This window comes from Tiliqua scincoides, chromosome 15 (genome assembly GCF_035046505.1).
Source record: "Tiliqua scincoides isolate rTilSci1 chromosome 15, rTilSci1.hap2, whole genome shotgun sequence".
NCBI classification, from domain to species: domain Eukaryota; kingdom Metazoa; phylum Chordata; class Lepidosauria; order Squamata; family Scincidae; genus Tiliqua; species Tiliqua scincoides.
The window spans coordinates 5,331,984-5,353,048 of record NC_089835.1 but is presented as its reverse complement, the minus strand read 5'-3'; the positions used below and the strand labels follow the sequence as shown (position 1 = coordinate 5,353,048).

Below are 21,065 nucleotides of genomic sequence, written 5' to 3'. Positions count from 1 at the left end.
GCAACTGGGATTGGCGTGCGGTGTGTGCGGCCTAAACCAGGAGAAGGCAGTACATCTTGCTGAAGTTTGGGTTCAGTAGTCAGGTCAATGCAGGCTTGCCTGTGGCCTAGGAAAAAGTGTGTGGCTGCAATCCTAACCACGCTTTCCTGAGAGTAAGCCCCACTGTACAAAGTAGAACTTACTTCTAAGTAGACCTAATTAGGATTGTGCCTTTTGACTTGCAACGAGAAGGCCACGCCACTGTCAGGTGGACTGCGAGCATCACTGGGCCTCCCACCACAGGCCGTGGGGCTGGGGAGGGTGCCTGACGACCCCCAGCGCGCTTCCCCTTTAGTGGGCCGGCCAAAGTGCCGGTTAACGCTTGCATTTGCAAGATGGCGAACCTTCTTAAAAATTAACGAACATAAGGTTGTCACGGTTGCCACAGCGACCACACATCCCCGTGGCAACTGCAGCGATGCAGAGCCGTTGGAGTTTAATAAAGGGTCACGTTAGCAAACATTCGGAGAAGGAGAAGGTGAGGTGGAGGAGAGGGAGGGGCTCGGGACCACCCACGGCTCAAGGCCTGCCACTGCCGCCCGCCTCCCACATCCTTCCACCCCTGGGGCTGCAGCGAGTGCAAGAGAGTGTCGAGGAGGATGTGTGGAGAGGTGGAATTGCACCAGTGCACTTCCCCCAGGGGTCGGCTAAAGCGTTCCTGCAGTTTCTCATCTCTTCCTGATGTGCTTCAACAAAGCCATTGCTCCCCCCCCCATTTTAGTGCCCAACAGTGTACAGCATTAGCTAAGGCATCTGTCACCTGTAGGCACAAAAATTTTTAACACCCCCCCCCCCCCAATACAACATCTTAGAGGTCAAAAAGCAGAAGTGTCTTTCGGAGGCCTCCAGGCATGGAGCTGTAGGGAGCTGAAGGGCAGCAGGTGACATTGGTGGATCAGCCACATGAACATAAGAACATCAGAACAGCCCCACTGGATCAGGCCATGGGCCCACCTAGTCCAGCTTCCTGTATCTCACAGCGGCCCACCAAATGCCCCAGGGAGCACACCAGATAACAAGAGACCTGCAAGGCCTCCTGGGAATTGTAGTTAAGAACATAAGAACAGCCCCGCTGGATCAGGCCAGAGGCCCATCTAGTCCAACTTCCTGTATCTCACAGCAGCCCACCAAATGCCCCAGGGAGCACGCCAGATAATGAGACCTGCAAGGCTTCCTGGGAATTGTAGTTAAGAACATAAGAACAGCCCCACTGGATCAGGCCAGAGGTCCAGCTTCCTGTATTTCACAGCGGCCCACCCAATGCCCCAGGGAGCACACCAGATAACAAGAGACCTCATCCTGGTGCCCTCCCTTGCATCTGGCATTCTGACATAACCCATTTCTAAAATCAGGAGGTTGCGCATACACATCATGGCTTGTACCCCGTAATGGATTTTTCCTCCAGAAACTTGTCCAATCCCCTTTTAAAGGCGTCCAGGCCAGATGCCGTCACCACATCCTGTGGCAAGGAGTTCCACAGACCAACCACTCGCTGAGTGAAGAAATATTTTCTTTTGTCTGTTCTAACTCTCCCAACACTCAACTTTAGTGAATGTCCCCTGGTTCTGGTGTTATGTGAACGTGAAAGAGCCCCTGATGTCGTCACAGCTAGTGACTGACCCCTGAATAGATGCGGGGCAGAGTTCGTATTGGGGATCCTGGCAGTGGCGGCCCTCAGCAAGTCAGTGGAGATCTTCAAAATGGCGCCTGTGACTGGCACGAAGTGGACCGTTGGCATTCTGAAGCACCCACAACTATTTGAAAGGGTTCTGCACCAGTTATGGGTGCCTGAAGGCTTCCTTGTGCTTCAGGACGGCCAGGAAGGGCACGGAGACTGCAGCTAGCCAAGAACACACCGCGAACACCAAGAGGTGGGTGGCAATGGTGCTCCTGCAGATAAGCAAATCCATGGGCAGCAGCTCCGCGTGTGGAAAGAACCCACTGCATCTGCTTGTTCCTCTGATTTGCTAGGCTTGCTTCACCCCCCAACTTCTTGGGGGTTCAAGAAGCAGCGAGCCTGCAAAGGAACCGAGATGCTGCGCTTTGCTTGCGAGAAACAGTTCAGCTCTTGCACACTTGAGCTGCACGGACAGGAACATTTGCATCACGAGCGACGCCCACTGAGCCTCTGTGACATCACGGCAGCTCCACCAATGGTGTGGCTGGGGTTGTTTCTCTGCAGGCTTGCTCTGGCAGAGCGGGGAGGTTTTGTTCGCGATTCCAGAAGGCAGCTGTCCTGATGGAGCACTTCTGGACGTTGACAGATCTTTCCCTATAATTAAGCAGGCAGGGACCCAAAAATAGCACGGAGAGCTACTGACTGTGGGCAAGAGATTTCAGGGGAGGCAGCACTCTCTGGGGAGCAGCGTCTCTGATGCTTGCCCTCTGGGCTCCGCAGTCATTCGCAACTGCTGAAAAGGATGCCCACGTTTCACGGTGCCATCTTTGGCCACGGCAAGGGGTTTTTTCAACCGCAGAGTTACGTATTATTAGCTGTGCAGTTTGGCACTTCTCAAATTCCATTGCGTGGTTGACTGTCCCTTTCGTCACAGGGGTTGGTACTTGGCGGTTCCGGATTGCCGAATAAGAACATCAGAAGAGCCTTGCTGGATCAGGCCCAAAGCCCCACCTAGTCCAGCCCACCAGATGCTGCTTCAGGGAGCACACAGGACAACAAAAGACTGGCATCGACTGCCCCTCCGACTGCCCCTCCCTTGCAGCTGGCATTCAGAGCTAGCCCACTTCCAGACCCGGGAGGTTGCATTCTACCCACCCCCATCCCCTGGCCCATCTCCTTTGCTGGAATTTTCCTCCATCAATCTGTCCAATCCCCTTTTGAAGGCATCTAGGCCTTCACGTGACATCATCACACCCTGTGGCAAGGAGTTCCACACATTAAATTCACGCTGGAGGAAGAAATATTTTGGAAATGGGCCCCTGAGCCAAGGCACCTCCCTGGGCTCCCAAATGACATGCCCATCCAGATTTGGGGGAGGAATGGCCCCTGCCGGGCACAGCAGGTGCCTAACAGACAACGCAACTGAATGTTTAGGAAGAGCCACAGGAGCGGCTGAAAGTAAAGCTGGAACTGGAGGAAGGAAGCTCCGCCTTGGCAGAGGTGGGGCTGTCTGCACCCGAGAGCAACCCTGCAAGGTGTTCTTAGCTGCCGCTTGACTACAAAGCAATGATTACAAAGATGCTAGAAGCCCCCACCCCCTGCGGGGACAGCCCCACAGGTGGCACAAATGGACCTTTCCCCACTGTATCCTCACAACAACCCTGCAAGGTAGACTATAGACTGAGGAGCAGAGGCTGGTCCCAGGTCACTTGACAAGATCCTGGGCTGAGTGGAGGTTGGAGCCCAGGCCACCCAGCTGATGCTGTATAACACTGGGTCTCTCACCCTCCTCATGATGCCGCACTGCCACGTCTTGAACGCAGACCCAGCATCAGCAGGGGCACCCTACAAGCCCCCCACTACTGGGTCTGGTTGCTAGTAGCTACCATTTCCCCACTCCCAATTCCTGTGAAGAAGAATTATGGGGGTGGGGGAGGCAATCAGGAAAAATGAGTTGGGAGCCTTAGAGTGGAGTGCCATGAAGGCAAGCCCCCTGACATGCGAAGGAGGGAGCCCCATGAGAGCCCCCCCCAAATGAGAGCAACTCCTGGTGATGCTGCACAAGACAGTTTGCCCTGGGAGAGGCCACCGCTGGAGGGAGGGGCCCGTGGGCTGCCCAGCACCCAGATGACACAGCCCCACAGCCCCTGTCCCCGTCTCCCCTCCAGACACACCAGGCAAAGGGGCTTAGCCACTCCGTTACGTAACCGAGATGTTAATCGGGCCGAGTGTGTGGCCGCCAGCCAGCCCCTGGCATTAAGACTGGCACAAGGCATGCTGGGAGGGGAACCGGGATGGGAAAATCAGACGTTGGCAAAGGAGCAGCAGATGGCGGAGCTCCCAGGGCCAGGGGGGTGCACTTGGAGGGCAAGGCCAGCAGAGATGGGAGGTGGGGGCTTGGACAGAGCTGCCCCTGCCCCAAGAGACGCAGCTTACACCCTGCACGGCCCCAGCGTCCTGCCTACTAAAATTGAGCATTGGGAGAGTCACAACAGACAAAAGGAAACGTTTCTTGATCCAGTGTGTCATTAGTCTGTAGAACTCCTGGCCACAGGATGTTGTGATGGCACCTGAGGGCTTGGATGCCTTGAAAAGGCGATCAGACAGACTGACAAAGTCCAGCACAGGTGACAAGCCATGATGGGTCCAGAAGCAGGCTGTTTCTGACCGCCAGGTGCAAGGGAGTGGCAACAGGACACAGGTTTGTGTGTTCACTGATGCATCTGGTGGACCGCTGTGAGATACAGGAAGCTGGACTAGATGGGTCTCTGGCCTGATCCAGTGGGGCTGTTCTTATGTTCTTAACTACAATTCCCAGGAGGCCTTGCAGGTCTCTTGTTCTCTGGTGTGCTCCCTGGGGCATTTGGTGGGCCGCTGTGAGATACAGGAAGCTGGACTAGATGGGCCTCTGGCCTGATCCAGTGGGGCTGTTCTTAGGTTCTTAACTACAATTCCCAGGAGGCCTTGCAGGTCTCTTGTTCTCTGGTGTGCTCCCTGGGGCATTTGGTGGGCCGCTGTGAGATACAGGAAGCTGGACTAGATGGGCCTCTGGCCTGATCCAGTGGGGCTGTTCTTATGTTCTTAACTACAATTCCCAGAATGCCTTGCAGGTCTCTTGTTCTCTGGTGTGCTCCCTGGGGCATTTGGTGGGCCGCTGTGAGATACAGGAAGCTGGACTAGATGGGCCTCTGGCCTGATCCAGTGGGGCTGTTCTTATGTTCTTAACTACAATTCCCAGGAGGCCTTGCAGGTCTCTTGTTCTCTGGTGTGCTCCCTGGGGCATTTGGTGGGCCGCTGTGAGATACAGGAAGCTGGACTAGATGGGCCTCTGGCCTGCTCCAGTGGGGCTGTTCTTATGTTCTTAACTACAATTCCCAGGAGGCCTTGCAGGTCTCTTGTTCTCTGGTGTGCTCCCTGGGGCATTTGGTGGGCCGCTGTGAGATACAGGAAGCTGGACTGGGTGGGCCTTTGGCCGGATCCAGCAGGGCTCTTCTTATGTTCATAAGACCCAACGTCCATTTGGTGCAGATGAGTTCCTGCCCCAAGGAGATTACAATCTAAAAAGTGACACAATAGGAGGCCACAGTGGGAGGAGAGGAGGGCAAATGGTTAGGTGCATCTAACTTCAGGGAGAAAGAGTCTAGTGGCACCTTCTCCTTTCAGCCCATTGGCTCATCTTTAAGGTGCCGCAAGACACACTGCAACTGCTATCTGTCAATTGCAAAAGATAAACAGGGCTCTCTCTCTCTCCCCCCCCCCCCCCCCCGGGGAAGGAAAGTTTAGTTTAATCAGGGATTATGCCAGGGCTTCATGGAAGGATGATCCCAGAGACCGAGAAATATGAAACAGGCGGCCCTGCAGACACGGCTCTGAGGAGGTGTGCTGTGCAACTCCAAACTTTGCAGCTCTCTTGCCAAACACTGGGGCTTAATCCTTTCTCTTTGAATGGCTCCTTTAAAACAATCCCATTGCACAAGAGATGTTCCTCTTGTGGGACAGCAAAGGGCTTCCATTTTTTCCAGAGCTTGGAAGTTGCCCCAAGGCAGTCTCAGAAAAGCGGGGAGGCAGAGAGAGAGAGAGAGAGAGAGAGGGCGGGAGAGACCATGTTACTCACCAAAAAAGGCAAACTTGCTGAGGCCAGGCTGCAGTATGGAGACAGAGAGTGGGGGGGAGGGAAGGTTGGAGATGTAGGATGCAGTGCATTTTTACTCTGTGAGAGAGACGTTTTTCCGGTGGCCCCGTCCCACTGATAAGCAGCGTCCCTTCTGGGATCAAGCCCTCTGGGACGGGACCAGGCAACCCGTCAGGATATACACCAGGGACAGGAACTGTGGGAACGAAAGCAGAGAAGGCCAGGGAGAGTGGAAAGGGGCACCAGCTCTGGGAGAGGCTGGCCTCTGGGCCGGGCCAGCTGCAAGCCAGTAAGACCGACTGCTCCCAACTGGGCCCCACGCCTAAGGCTTCCCTGCACCAGGGTCATCTAGTCTTGTCCAACACGTCACGATGAACGTTTTGAATTTTTTCCCCCTACACAAATAAAATAAATCTTTTCTACTAAATCCTTCCACAGCCCCTAAAAACAGGTTTACTCACCTGCACTTTTCAAGCACACGTTTTGATCATTTTCCATTCTACCGCAGAGAGAGAAAGTCTATAACGAGAGATGTTTGTTTCCAGTAAGACAGGTTTACAGCCTAAGTCATACTGAACACAATGGGCTTACTTCTGAGTTGTTGGCAACCTTCAGTCTCGAAAGACTCTGGGATCGCGCTCTGAAAGGTGGTTCTGGAACAGCGTCTAGCGTGGCTGAAAAGGCCGATTCGGGAGTGACAATCCCTTCCACGCCGGGAGCAAGTGCAGTTTGTCCCTGGTCTGTCTCCCTGGTAAACAATACCGTTTTCAAACACCTCCATATAACACGGGCCTAAAAAACAAAACAAAACAAAACCTTTTTTCAGTTGTCAAGGACGTTGGAATGAATTTAGGATATTTTTGGGGTGCTGAATCCAAAGACGGCCCTGGATCGGCTCAGCAAAGCCCACCTTCTATGCTGATTCAAGCCTCCTGAAGAACCAGGTCACCAGCTTTCTCAGAAGGAATCAGTGCAGAAGGTGGGCTCTGCAGCACCCCCCAAAAGTGGAGCCCATCAGGCCAAACCAGCGATGCCACTTTTGGACTCAAGTATACCCCAGAACAGGTCTCACTCTGACGGCAGCGCAGTGTGTGTCGCCCCGTGGCATGCACTGTGTATGTCTCCAGAGTCTGCAGGCCTCGCTGTGAACTTGGGGCTCCCCCTGCAAAGAAGGTTCTGGGGGGGCCGCTCCTGGCCCCAGACCACTGCCCAGGGACTGCGGCTCCGGGCTCCTGCTGCGGGCCAGGAACCTCCTGCGGGGACACGCCTGGCCAGCCACAGTCCGGGGGACACAACGTGCAGGACATGCCCCTGGGCATCACTGGCGCCACCCCAGCAGGGGCAGCGCTGTCCGCACTGATGCCGCCCGGGCGCTCCCCTCCTCCCACGGGTGGGGCGCAGGCCCCCCTCTTCCTGTGTCCTCACAACAGCCCTGCGAGGTAGGCGAGGCGAGGGGGAGCAGCCCCGCACTCGCAAGGGGACGCTCCGCGCCTCCGCTGCGCTCGCCCTCCGGCGCCCCTCGCGAACCGAGGCGCAGCGCCCCCGCCCTGCCCTGCCTGCCTGCCTGCCCACGTGCCGTCTGGTCGCGCAGGAGACGGTGACGCACTGCAGACGTCAATGAGCGGGGGGCTGCAGGGGGGTGCCGAGGGCCGCCCCGCCCGCAGCGCCGCCGGCTTTGCAGGCTCCTCGGGGCGCGCGCCGCCCGCGTCTCCCTCCGCCAAGAAGCCCCGGCTGGGCCGCCTGGCAGGCGCGTGAGCGCCAACTGCTCCGCCTGCCAGGGCTCCTCTGCCCTGGGCGAGCTGCGGGCCGGAGCAGGCGCGGGAGCAGAGGCCGCTGCCCGGCTGCCCAGGCAGAAGGCCAGAAGCAAATGGGGACTGTGCCCGGTCTCTGCCCCAGCTGCCATGGGGCGCCCGCCGCAGTGTGTGGTCCTGCGCATTTGGCAAGACAGAGCAGGTGGGCCTGGCGGGGACTGAGACCCCCAAAAGCAGACCCCAGTGGGGAAAGCAGCTGTGCCAGTCCCTGGTGAACGCAGGTTGTAAATGCGGCAACCGTGGGTGTGAGGGCACCTTTGGGTGGGGCCTGTGGGTCTCTGTGGCTTCCAGGCACCCCAGCATGGAGCATGGCAGGCGACTGCCTTTTTTTGCCTGGCTCCTGCTGCTGTCTTTGCACTCAGCTGTCCCACTTTGGGACACACTTCTGGTCCCAAAGAGGTTTGGGCAAAGGCTTGGTGCCTCTCGCCAAATCACACCAGACCAGGGAGCAGCCACCAAAATGGAGTGTTGGGAGAGTTGGAACAGACAAAAGAAAACATTTCTTCACCCAGACTGTGATTAGTCTGTGGAACTCCTGGCCACAGGATGTGTCTGTGGGGGGTGGCACCTGGTCTAGATACCTTTAAAAGGGCACAGATTTCGGGAGGAAAAAGGCCACCTCAGGTGACAAGCCGCAGCAGGCACATGCAACCTCCTGGTTCTAGAAAGGGGCATTCTCTGAATGCCAGATGCAAGGGAGTGGCCAGGCCTGAAGGGGGGGGGGTGAAATCCCCAGGGCCCAGGCCTGGACAAAACTACAGACAGGGGCAGAACTGCCACCTACCTGCTATTATCTGTGACTCTGTTATCCGTGGAGACTTATCCGTTATCCGGTGTCGCATCAAACAGGCGGTGGGATCGGCCCTGGAGAATCGCTGGACACCCCCGTGTCGGCTCCCAGGCTTACCCCACCATCTTGGGCACCATCTCGGGGTCTCCAGCTGAACCTTCACAACCCTGGCAAGTGGCAACACTGAGAGGGCTCTGCTAGGCCGCCTGAGGGCTGCCCTGGGGCTGGGGGCAAGCCCAGGGAAGGAGCCAGGAGAGAGGCGGAGAAGGACTGCTCTTTCAAGCCCCTTCCAATGCACTTCTCTTCCCCCAGTGCCTTCTGGAGACTGTGGTTTGTGAAGGCAGTAACCCTGGCAGCTCTCAGGTGCCTTAGGAACTACAGTCCCCCCCAGAATGCAGTGGGGCAGGGGGTTCAGAGAGGGTTCAGGCAGTGACCAGTAATTCGTGTGCTCTCTGATGCATCTGGTGGGTCATACAGGAAGCTGGACTAGGTGGGCCTTTGCCCTGATCCTGAGGGGCTGGTCTTATGTTTTTAACTGTCAATCACCTCTGGACCTGAGTGAAGACTGAGGGCCCAATCCTATCCAATTTTCTAGTGCCAGTGCAGATGTGCCAATGGGGTATGAACTGCGTCCTGTGTGGATCTTTGGCCTGATCCAGCAGGGTTTGTCTGGTGTTCTTAGGATGACCAACTGAGATGAGGCGTTTCCTGGTGCCACAATAGTCCACCAGCATGTAGAACTAGGGGGCTGCCCCAGACCCAGCCTGGCTGCTCCTGATCCCTGGGTCTGGGGTGAGGGTTGCTGAGGCATCAGAAAAATTTAAAAACAGTTCTGCTCTGGTGCTTTGGGTGTGCCAAAAACAGCAGCTGAAGTTTTTCCAAACTGGGTGATAAATGTTATCACCTGTGAATATTTGCAGATGGCACGAAAGCAGGGCCCTGTGAGAAAGCTGGCAAGCCCAGGTGAAGTGGGGTGAGAGTGGTAGAGGTGTCCCCCTGCCCCTGAATGGTACCGCTGAAGACTGGACCAGTGGATAAGGCCTCATTCTCACTGAGTGGGACTCTACTTCTAGTCTGGGGTTCAGTGGAGTCTTGCAATGCTACTCCCCTTTGTCCATTTTCCGTTGCAGCTTAGATCAGTGGTTCTCACACATTTGGCACAGGGACCCACTTTTTAGAATGAGAATCTGCCAGGACCCACCTGAAGTGATGTCATGACCGGAAGTGACATCCTCAAACAGGAAATTTTTTTAACAATCCTAGGCTACAATCCTACCCACACTTACCCAGGAGTAAGTCCCATTTCCTATCATTGTTAAAAGAGTATAAATAATAGCTTGTTCAAAGTACAGGTCTGTAACATTTCCCCAAATGGTATACCATGGTATACTACAACATACCATGGTAGAATCAAGTCTAATATATTAAAAATAAAATATTGAAATGAATGGGGGCCCACCTGAAATTGGCTCGCAACCCACCTAGTGGGTCCCGACCCACAGTTTGAGAAACACTGGCTTAGACACTTCTTTTGGTTGAAAAGCAGCATAAAAATACTCTGAATCATAGAAACCGCTTCCCTCCCACTGCAAACCTCCAGGCTGGCCAACGTCCAGGGGTCGGTCTGCCTGCCTGCCTCCCTCCCCACCTGCCTGTGACGGAGCAATTGAGCTCAATCTCTTATTGATTCCGAGAGCCTGGAACGTTGACCTCTGTGTGAAACGGGATGCTGGTTGAGTTGAGCCCCTGGGGCCTGGTCCAGCAGCACTGAAGAACAGCTGCATCAGTTAAGAGGAATATTTACGTGCGGCTTTTCAGTAAGGGGGGTACACAAAAAGTGGTTGACCTCGCAAAACGAATCAAGAAATGGTTCCCTGTCCCCAAAGGACTTACAATCTGAAAAGGATGGAGAAGAGACAGCAGCAGCTGCTGCTGGAACAGACCCTGCGCTGGGATGAAGAGGGACAGTTGCTCTCTTTCTCTCCACTAAACAGAAGAGGATGCCACTCTAAAAGGTGCCCCTTTGCCCAGTTAGAAAGGAGCTGCTGTTATCTTGATGCAACCTGCGCTATTGACGACTACGACAACAGTGTAAAGTGAATTGTTATTAACAGTGTCATTAGCCCCATTTCACAGACTGGGAAGACCAAGCCTGCGAGAAAGAAAAAGAGAAGCAGAAGAAAACCTGTCTCCACCCAGTGAGCAATTAATCTTTGGAACTCCTTGCGCCAGGATGTGGCGGCGGCACCTGATTAGATTTGGATGCCTTGAAAACGGAAGAGTTTTATGGAGCGAAACACCACGATGGGCGTGCGCAGCCTCCTGGTTTTCCATGCCAGGCGTGTGCTCCCTGAAGCACCAGACTTGTTTCTAAGGAGGGCCAGAGCTGGTGCCTGCGAGGGCTGGCAGTGACGTCACGAGGCCGAGCGTGACGTCAGGAGGCCGAGGCACTTTGTTCTGGCGCAAAGTGCGATCCCGTCGCACCCTGGCCCGGCCTTGCGCGTAGAGAGCGCCGCCTGTGCCAGGGGAGGGGAGGGGAGGCGGGCCGGGGCGGCGGAGGGATCCGGGCTGGTGCGGGGGGAGGAGCCGGCCTGCGATTGGCCCGGGCGCTGCCTGCCTGCCCGCCCGCCCCCCCAGCAGCCCGCTGCGCGCTGGCAACGTTGTAGCGCCGGGCCGGCAGTGCAACGTAGTAGCTGCGCTCAGCCCCGCTCCGGCTCTGCTGCCCCGCGCGGGAGGAGGAGGAGGAGGAGGGGCAGGGCGGCCCAGGAGCCCCCCCCCGGCAGCAGCAGCAGCAGCAGGGCTCGGGGGTCTCCCCTCCGGCTCGCGAGGCCCTTTCCCGGCGGGGGCCCCGAAGGGGGCTTCGCAGCCTCCCGCAGCGCCGCTCCGCTCCGCCTGGCCTGGCGGGCCCAGCAGCGAGGTGAGTGCCGCGCCTCTCCTCCCGGGGAGCGCCCGGAGCTCGTCCTCGCGGGGGGGGGGTGAGCGAGGCCCCTCCCCGCCCTCGTCCTCTTCGACATTCCCCCCCGTTTCCTGCGGGGCGGGGGAGGGGCGCTGGCCGGGCGGCCAGGCTGTTTGGGGTCCCTGCGGGCAGCAGCTGCGGAAAGTGCGTGGCGGGCCTGGAGGGAGGGGGCCTGGGCTGGGGGAAGAGGCCGGTCTCGGGGTGCAGGCTGCCCAGCGCCGCACTGCGAGCTCTGCCCGCAGGAGACCCGGGTGGTGCTGGCCGGCACTTTGTGAGGAGGGGCCCAGGAGGGGCCTCTGGAGCCTGTGCTGCCACGGAGGGTCCCGCAGGCCCCCCCCCGCCCAGAGCAGACGCTCCGGTTGCTGCACACCCCTCCGCGCCACTGCTCTGAGATGGGGTCCGAAGAGGGCAGGTGCAGCACTGAGACCTGTGGGTCCCTTCGGCTCTTGCGACCCCACTGGCCAGCGTTGACCAGTGCCGCTGGACAGCCACAGCCCAAAGAACCAGCTGCTGGACAGCCACAGCAGTGTCCTGGTTCTGGAGTTGGACCCGTACCTGGAAGACCCAGGTTCAGATTCCTGCCCGGCCACAAAGCTCTCTGGGTGACCTTGGACCGGTCCCTCTCGCTCAGCCTCACCTACCTCGCAGGGCTGTTGTGAGCGGAGGAACCCTGCACACCACCCCAGATTCCTTGGAGGATGGAAATTTGAGCTTTGAGTGTGAATGTGAGAGCGTGACAGACAAGGCTGCCTCCCCTTGCCAGTAAGATCCGTGGACTAGGCAGGCCTGCTTTGGTCCCAATCCGCTCTTAAGAGTGGCCTCCCTTTGCACGATTGCTGCAGGAGTGACCTCCATGGTGCACGGAGAGTCTCAACTCTTTGGACACAAGCGTGGAAAATTTTGTGTTGGTTACAGACCCCGATGTGTTCGATGGTAAACACTGTGTGGTGTGTTGGTTCCAGAAGCGACACGGGGAGCAACCGGCTGCGTGAGGTTTCCTGGATCTCTCCTGGGACTGGGGTCTCTGGGCCGTGCGCTTGTGCCAGCTTCTTGTGTGGCACCTGGAACTCTTCCCTGTGTAGCCTGTTGGTTCCCACGCCGTTCGCAGCTGCTCTGTGCAAGTTTCGCAAGACCTTGTTTGTTTGTGTGGGGGGTGCTTCCTCCTCAGTCGTCTGCATCCATGGGATGTCTGTATCTTCTGTTTTTACGGTCTTCTGTAAGCTGTATGGGGATAAAAGTGGGATAAAAATGCACCATGCTGCGTGTTCCGTGGTCAGGAACTTGTGGACGTCGCTGCTGTCTTAGTGCCACATTTGCCGGTGGCACAGAGCTGTGTGGATGGCTCTGACAATGCTCAGGAGGGGGACTGACAAGCAGTGATCTGTTGTGGGCCTTTTAAAACCAGTTAGGGAAATGTGCGTTGAGCTTACGGTGGTGGTTTTGGTAACTGGCTGGGGCTGGGGTCAGGGGTGGGGGGAGGGGGTGCGACTGGCGCACAGGCGCTGTTTATCTGTGGGGCTCCCCCCTCCTGCCTCGCTCTCTTGTGGTGGCTGGTGCCTTTGCTCCTGATTGGAAAATGAAAAAGGGGGTCGTGGGAATTGAAGGCGGGGAGCCGGGCGTTGTGGGTTGTTGGAAGAGGGCAGTACGAAGAGCTGTCAGCAGCGACTGTGCTGGTGCCCTCTTGTTCATGCCATGGGGGGGCGAGTGTTGCAGAAGTGCAGCTGGGTAACAGTGGCTGTCAGCATGACTGTGGGTCAGAGAGGGAAGAAGAGGATGCTTTGCTGTCAGGCTGGAAGAGAATTGCTGTGGTGGGATTCTGCAAAGGGGCCCACTAGCCTAGGTGGCCCTGGGAGCAGAGTGGTGGAAACGAGCCTTCCCCCTCCCCACGCGCTCACACTCTGTTTCCCTTGCGGTGGTGATGTGTTTTCCCCTTTCCATCTGCACTCTCAGTCACATGCTGGTGTGCGCACACAAAGGCCCCCTCCCTGGGTCTCGGGACTGCTTGTTTCTCTTCTCAAACCGTTTCCAATGTGGATTTGATTTGGGGGTCACCCTTGGGCACTCCTTGACCGGTTGGCAACGCCTTGCACACATTCGCACTGGGCTGCCTCTCGTTCCCCTTGGCTTTGTATTGTGCACACAGCACACACCTGCACTGTTGTCCTAGTTGTGTTTGCAGAGGCCTGTGCGAGGAAAGTGCACACACCCTTGTGGGGCACCTTTTTGGCCCCCTGTTTTGAGACGTGCAAATGCCCCACTTTCAGCTTTGCCTCTCCTGCGGCAATTTTCAGTATTTTTGTTGTCGCGCAACACTGACCTCTGTGGGCTTCTCTGTGGTCTTTGCCTCTTGTGATGTCACTTCCGACTTCTGGGAGGCACTTCTGGGTTTTGCAGCTCTTTCCGGGGCAGTGTCTCTCAAACAGTGGGTCAGGACCCACTTGGTGGGTTTCACAGAGCCTCCCGCGAAAATAAAGGTGTTGAAAAGATCAGATAACAAGGCCCAAATTCCAACCCGCTTTCCAGCCTTGGCATAGCTGTGCCAATGGGGCATGTGCTGCAGCCTGCCGTTGGGGGGCACTCACAGAGGCCTCCTCAAAGCCAGGCAGTGTTTGTTCCCTTACTTTGGAGCTGCATTGCCCTTTTGTCAGTGCTGGAACGTGGGTTGGGATTGCGCACCTGGTTGCCTCAAGCCCTGAGGCTGTTCCAACATCAGATGGCTGTTAACTGCCCTGCAAAGAGCTGAGCTCCTGCAGTCTGTAGGCATGTACAAATACGGGGAGATCAATGTTTGAGCATATTTTTTCTGGTGTGCTTCCCCCTCCCCCCCAAGACTGTCAGTGATAGGTAGTGGGGGCAAGTGAAGGCTGATCACATCACTCAGCCCCTCAAGCCTTGACGCTATTCATGGGGGCTACCTCATTATGAGAAATGGATTGAGGTGTTTTGCAAAAAAATTAAAGGACTACTAGTGAATAAATAACTAAATAGAAATATTTCTTTCTAGAGCACCTTCTTCAAGTCCCATAAAGCTAGATGGGTCCAGCAGAGGGTCATTTTAAAAACTGGGTCTATAGTAACCGTGTTCCTCTTCCTTGGCTGGCTGTAAGGAACAATCTCTAAGGAGTTGGCTGAAGAAGAGGTGCAGCCAGTTCATGGCTACAGACAGTTGCCCTAAAAACAGAGCCACGGGACCCAGAAGAGTTTTTTCAACAATTTTTTTCAGTTGCTGTGCTTCAAACTCCTGTGGCACACCTGTGGACCTTTCGCGGCCCGCTGGTTGAAAATGGCTGCTTTCCTGGTTGGGCTGCCTTTGGCTGTGTCCATGTCTAACAATTTTGATACTGGAGGGAGGAAGGCCTGGTCTTCCCGGACAATGGCCTGATGTGGTAGAGTAGAACGTAAGTGGAGAAAGGCCATTTAAGAGGCTGGGATCTCTTAAGGGCTGCCTTTCCCCACTTAATCCTGCCCATCCCCTACAATTGTCTGGTAGGACCCTGGTTAGTATAGTATACCACCACCATCTAAAGAGGTGGTGATGACAAAGTGCAGGTTGTGGCACAGGAAGACCCAAGGGCAGCTCCTTCTCCCTGGATTCTGGCGAGGTCTAAAAATGCTCTTATTTCATTAGGCATTTGAGAAAGGCCCTTGGTACCCCCTTTCCTTTATTGTTACTTATAGGTTTTATCATTTAATGTTGCTTTTGTGATCTTATTTTGCTGTTAATATAGTCCTTTATTCCCTCCTTAATATCGTTGGCAGCTAGTTTTATTTCTTGGTGTTTTTATGCGTTGCTTTTATTTATCTAAAATTGTTTTGTTCTGCTGTACAGCAGCTTTGAGCTTATGGAAAAGCGGGGTGGAAATATTTTCAATCAATGCATAGACAAACAAATCCTTCCTATGTATAGAAAACTTTTGCACTGACCTGGACTTCTCTCTGATGTCCGAGGTTTCTGCGTTCCGGCCATAAGGGAGTATTAAGACATCACATTTCTCTCTCCCCCCCCCCCACAAGCTGAAATGGTACAGTCCATTCCCCCAACTCAGGACTCCACCATTGCCTGGATGAAGCCTGACTCTGTGATAACTCCAGTTAGGAGGATACAGTGAGTGGCTTTAATTGCCTTCAGGGCCGGCTTTAATTGCTCCCAACTGAGCCCTGTGCCTAAGGGCTCCCCTGCACTAGTGTAACCACACTAGCCTTGTCAAATGCACACAACAACACATTGCCATTTATTAAAGTTTTGTGATGTTTACACATTTAAAAAAAAGATCCTTGCCTCCTTGCAATGTTGTTCACTTACATTTTGCAAGAATTGATATTTCTACTATTTCAGAGTTGCTAACACAAGTTGCTTAGAGGTAATCTACGCATTTTTGTTTACTTGCAGTCTTCCATGAATGAAGCTTTATATTAAAAGGCGCTCAGATCCTTTTGGTCCATGAAGTTGCAAGCACTTAAGTACATGCTTTGGCTGCTTTCCATTCTGTCCTAGACTTAGAAAGTCTATCATAAACTGTATTTATGTTTCTCTGAGATTCTGCAGACCTCAGCTGTGAACCCGGGCCCCACAAAAACATTTCCAGTTGGGCCCTGCTACTCCTAAGGCCAGCCTTGTGTCAACCCATCAAAAACGAAGATGGCCTCAGTTTGATTAGGGCAGGGTCCTTTTCAAACTGAAAAGTTTGAAGGTCATATAGTTTATTTTACACATTTTCACAGGCTGAAAAAAAATCACCTTTAGATAGGGTGGAGGCACTTTCTCAGCCCAGTCGGTTGCAGAAGCCTGGTTTGTTATGATTTGTTTACGCATGTGCAGAAACTGTAGTCATTTTATGGTGTTGAAAGGTCAAAACGTATGGAAACCCAGTTCGTTTTATTGGCAGGGGTGAGGTGAGCGTTGAATAATTGTGGTTTGAGGGTCTTCAGGCCTTGGTTGGCCTTGGTGGCAGAAAAGGAGGGTTAGCCAGACAGACGCCACCCTGGCTGTGTGGAGAGGAGTGCGAGGGGCAGAACTGCATGTGTTAACTAACTGTCTGTGTGGTGGAGGAAAAAATTATTTTTAAGTTGCTGCAGGCTGGGTGAAATCTTGTGGCAGTCTGGCTGTGGCTTCCAGGCCATAGTTTGGAGACCCCCTGATTAGGCAAGAAATTTTGGGGAAGGCTCAGGGAGCCATGGACTAAATCAGAGGCCAGTTTGGGGTCCCCGGAGTCTGGCGGTCTTGCCGCAGGCCGCTGGTCCTTGGGTCTTCCCACTGATGTGAGGAGCTGTGGTGTGTTTTTTGCCTCTCCCCAGCCTTCTTTCCTTCCCCCGCTGAACTGTCTGCTTGTAGCGGTGTCTGTGCCTTGGTGAGCCTGTCTTGATGCTGTTTCCTGTTCCTGCTTCCTTCCTCGCCCCTCTGTTGGCAGCATCAAAGAATCTTGTTGTAAAACAGGCGATGGCAGAGTTGATGCTCTTTGGGTTTGTGCATGTCTTGAGCCTCTGATCGTCTGCTCCGGAGCTGATCTCTGTCCTGTCGCCAGTGCTGGGAGTCTCTTCCTCTCTGTTCCGTGACATTCTTGTTTACCACCAGCGTTTGTTTGGTGTTGCTGCATTTCGCCTCGTGGATTAGTCATGGCATCAGGCCCATTGAGGGTGCTTTGGTAAAATGGCACTTGGGAGCCTGTCCTGCACTAGAAGAGAGTGCCCCAAATGTTGAGAGGACCGGAGCACCTCCAGTCCGAGGAAAGGAAAAGGAGGTCTGGAAAGAAGGTGTCCGGGGGGGGGGAGGCATAATTGAGATGTACAAAATGATGCAGGGGCAGAACCAGGAAACAGCCACTGAAATTGAGTGTTGGGAGAGTTAAAATGTACAAAAGAAAATATTTCTTTCCCCAGAGTGTGGATTAGTGTGAAACTCCTTGCCACAGGATGTGGTGATGGCACCTGAAGGCTTAGATGCCTTCAAAAGGGGACTGGTCAGGTTGATGCAGGAAAAGTCCATTGCAGGGTTTCCACGACTGAGGAGCCACCACCGAGAGGACCCTCTTTCTTGCCTATTTCAGCTTAATTCTGACGGTTGGCCTGTGGCCAGCTACTGTCCAGCTTCCAAACTAGGGTGTGGGCAAACCGCTGGTTTGTGCCAGGTCAGAGCTGAGCTAGTGACTAGCCTGAGCCCAGCCAGGGAGCGTCACGGCCGAGTGGGAGTCCAAACCCAGAGCCTCCCTGCTGGGCGTACCAAGTCGTTGGCCAGTGCCGGGAGTCTGCTAGCAATTTGGGTGGAATTGGCCACAAGAATAGCCTGTCTCGAGGCAGCCTGGTTGACTGCTGCAAAAGGCAGAAAGTGAAAACGACAGTAGCAGCCACCTCAATACTTCCTTTTCTCCATCTAGGAAAATGGCACAGGGTCGGGGGAGCATGAGATGGGCTACAGTTATGCAGGGAATACAGGGATGCTCTTTTCCCTTTGGAACAATCCCAGAACCAGGGGATAGGCACCAAAGTTGGGAGAGTCAGGAGCAGACAAAAATATTTTTTTTAACCCAGCGTGTAATTAGCCTGTGGGACGCCTTGCCACAGGATGTAGTGATGGCGTCTGGCCTAGATGTTTCTAGAAAGGAGATTGGACAGATTTCTAGAAGGCGGGTCCACCACAGGTTGCAAGCCGTGATGGGTACATGCAACCCCCTGAGTAGGCTACTGCAAAATGCTAGGTACAAGGGAGTGGCAGCAGGATGTAGGGTTCTTGTGTGGGCATCTGGTGGGCCACTGTGAGATCTAGGACTGGATGGGCATTTGGCCTGATCCAGCAGGGCTCTTACGAAGCCCGTATCAGCAGCTGAGCGCAAAACTCTTTAGAACAGAGAACCCAAAGAGGCAATCAGTGCATGAAAACCAGTTGGATGGGAACATAAGGACAGCCCCACTGGATCAGGCCATAGGCCCATCTAGTCCAGCTTCCTGTATCTCACAGCGGACCACCAAATGCCCCAAGGAGCACACCAGATAACAAGAGACCTTCAAGGCCTCCTGGGAATTGTAGTTAAGAACATAAGAACAGTCCCACTGGATCAGGCCATAGGCCCATCTAGTCCAGCTTCCTGCATCTCACAGCGGCCCACCAAATGCCCCAAAGAGCACCCCAGATAACAAGAGAGCTGCAAGGCTTCCTGGGAATTGTAGTTTAAGAACATAAGAACACCCCACTGGATCAGGCCATAGGCCCATCTAGTCCAGCTTCCTGTATCTCACAGCGGCCCACCAAATGCCGCTGGAAAGAAAAGCAGGCTTGAAATCAGCCCCCATCGTGTGGGTGCGTGGCTGGGGTTTCCGCTCTTTGTGAGAAGAGACTCTGCTGGATCAGAGCAAAGGTCTCTGTAGCCCAGCTTCCCGTTTCTGGTGGTGGACAGCCAACAGCTTCCTGGACGCCAGGAAGGTGGCTGGTTCTCTTGCCCGTCAGCTCTCCCCGGTTATTGGCTGTCCACCTCAGGGGCTTGGGGAGGCAATAGCTGGTGGAGACCTGAGGTTGAAGATTGGCACCCCCTTAGGGAAAGCAGGGCAGAGGCAGCCCTTGACAGGGAGGAGATGGGGAGACAGTGGTGGTGATGGAGGGCTGGAGGTTGTGGGCCAGGGAACCAGGGGTGTAAGTCTAGAATTGTGCTCTTGGCCAGGGGCTTCTACTGTTGCTGCAGCCCCAAAGGGGCAACCAGGATCAGGGAAAAATGGGGTGAACGCATGCAGGTATGATGAACGGATATACTGATGGTTTAAATCAGTCTTCTTGTGCCATGACAGCAATAAATCAATTAATAAGTGTGAGACTGGGGAACCTCTGCTTATCCTGCCCCTCCCAGGACCCAATCTTCCCACCCCTTGCTCCTGCCCACCCCATCTTCTCACCCACCTCTTGTGTCTTAACAAACCTGTGAGGTGGCAGCCGTAACAGGGCCGGCCCTGAGGGTTTTGGGGCAGGACAGCAAGAAGGAGGAGATCAAGAACTCCTGTTTTGATAAGGCAGGGTCATGACTGGATTGGGCCTGAGCCCTCTAGTGCACAGGCTTGGAAAGGTGACCATGACCCCCCCCCCCATGAGGCTTTGTTGATCCCATTGGGGTCGTAACCCACAGGTTGAAGAACGATGGTTTAAATTCAACAGCCTCGTCTCTGGCTTCCAGTTCTCACGAATCCCCCTTATCGTGTTCCAAAAAAGCCACCCCGGTCTGTGACTGTTGCCGCATCTTGTGACGCGGAGTTCCACAGGTTAATTACAGGCCTTTCTCTAGTCTTTCCTGACCCTGCTGCACACTGGCTCTTCAGGGTTCAGGGAAATGCATTGCACCTCTTGCGCACAGGCATGTATACATACACGAACCGACCCAGGGGTGCCTGCCTTCCCCAGCCTGCCTTTTCACATGCTGAACTTCTGATAAGATCTCAGAAGGCACTTCTGTGCTTTTTCCCCTAATGTGCCTTTAAGCTGAAAGGATAAGAACCCTCTATTGCTTTGGAAGCTGGGGCAGGCAGGGAGGCACAGCAAGACAGGAGGCGGGTTTCTCAGGCTGTGGCCATTGCCACTCAAAGCGGTAAGGACTTAACTGCCCAAATGAAGGGCTTTTGTCCTTGCCTGGCGCTTCCAGCATTTGAAATGACACACAAGGCTGACGTTTAGCTTTCTAGCAAACTCTTGCAAGGTAGTCCATGGGCAGTGTGCCCATTTTATGGATGAAGAACTGAGGCCAGCCTAGGGAGGAATGGTGTGTGCTAGGGCTGGAGTATCCTGGGCTTTTAAATTTTATTTTATTTGCTCTTTTTTCAGTTTACTTCCCATCTCTCAGGGGCTCATCTCAAGGCTATTAACGGAAAGCAGAAAGAGAGAGATCCAGCTGTGAAGCCCCTTCCTCAATCTGGTTTTGGCACTTCGAACCACGTGGCAGGCTCAAAACGCTTCCATGGGCAGCCCCACTTAACATGCACTGCGGTAGTCCAGTCAGGAGATGACCAAGGCCTAAGCTAACAGTGGCTGAAGTCTCCAAGCTGTTAATAGGCTTTGTGGCCGATTGAATATTGGTGGTTTTCCAGGTCAACCCCAGTTTCCAATCATAGGTTTGCCCCTGACCCCGATTTTGCTCCTGACTGCTGATGGAGGAGACAAAGCCCTACGATGGAGGACGCTCTGGGAGCGATAAAAGCCTCCCGGTCAGGATTTTATTGCGCGCCTGCACCCTGTGACTGTCGCAGAGAAGGGGAGTCATCCGGCTGGTTTGGGGTCCAAGCGTCTGCCCCATTAGGTGCCTATTAGCGACGCATCAGTGACTGATGACTGGCCCTTTTCGGCAGTCTCGAGGGATGGTTCGGCTGTGTCTCGTTAAAGCGCATCCCCTAATCATTCGTTCTGTATTTTTTAATAAACTGTAAGAAGCGCTGCTGGGGCACGGCCTTCCGGGCATGCGGAAGCCAGAGAGGAGCCAGCACAAGCTTCGAGTTTGGGCCCTACAGAAGCGTGTGAGTTTTCAGGCAAAATGTCCGGTTATGGTACAGGTGCCTTCATTGATGCCTACCTTAGGGTGTGTGTGTGTGTGTGTGTGTGTGTGTGTGTGTGTGTGTGTGTGTGTGAGAGAGAGAGAGAATATGTATCCATGTACACAAAGTGTTTGCAGAGCAACTGAGTGCAGAAGTGAGTGGCCAAAATAGTTCCTGGGCTGGGGCACCTCCCTTACAAGTAAAGGCGACGGTGTTTGGGG

The 21,065-nt window shown here is 54.6% G+C and overlaps 1 protein-coding gene across 1 annotated transcript in view; it reads left to right on the top strand.

Moving 5' to 3' along the window:
- Positions 1-11,054: 11,054 nt before the first annotated feature.
- The window catches only part of MEF2D (myocyte enhancer factor 2D), an 83,799-nt gene continuing 73,788 nt past the window's right edge, over positions 11,055-21,065 (top strand). Inside the window, exon 1 of the mRNA XM_066610425.1 lies at positions 11,055-11,307. The gene's annotated coding sequence lies outside the window, so the exon portion shown is untranslated. The remainder of the gene's footprint in view (positions 11,308-21,065) is intronic.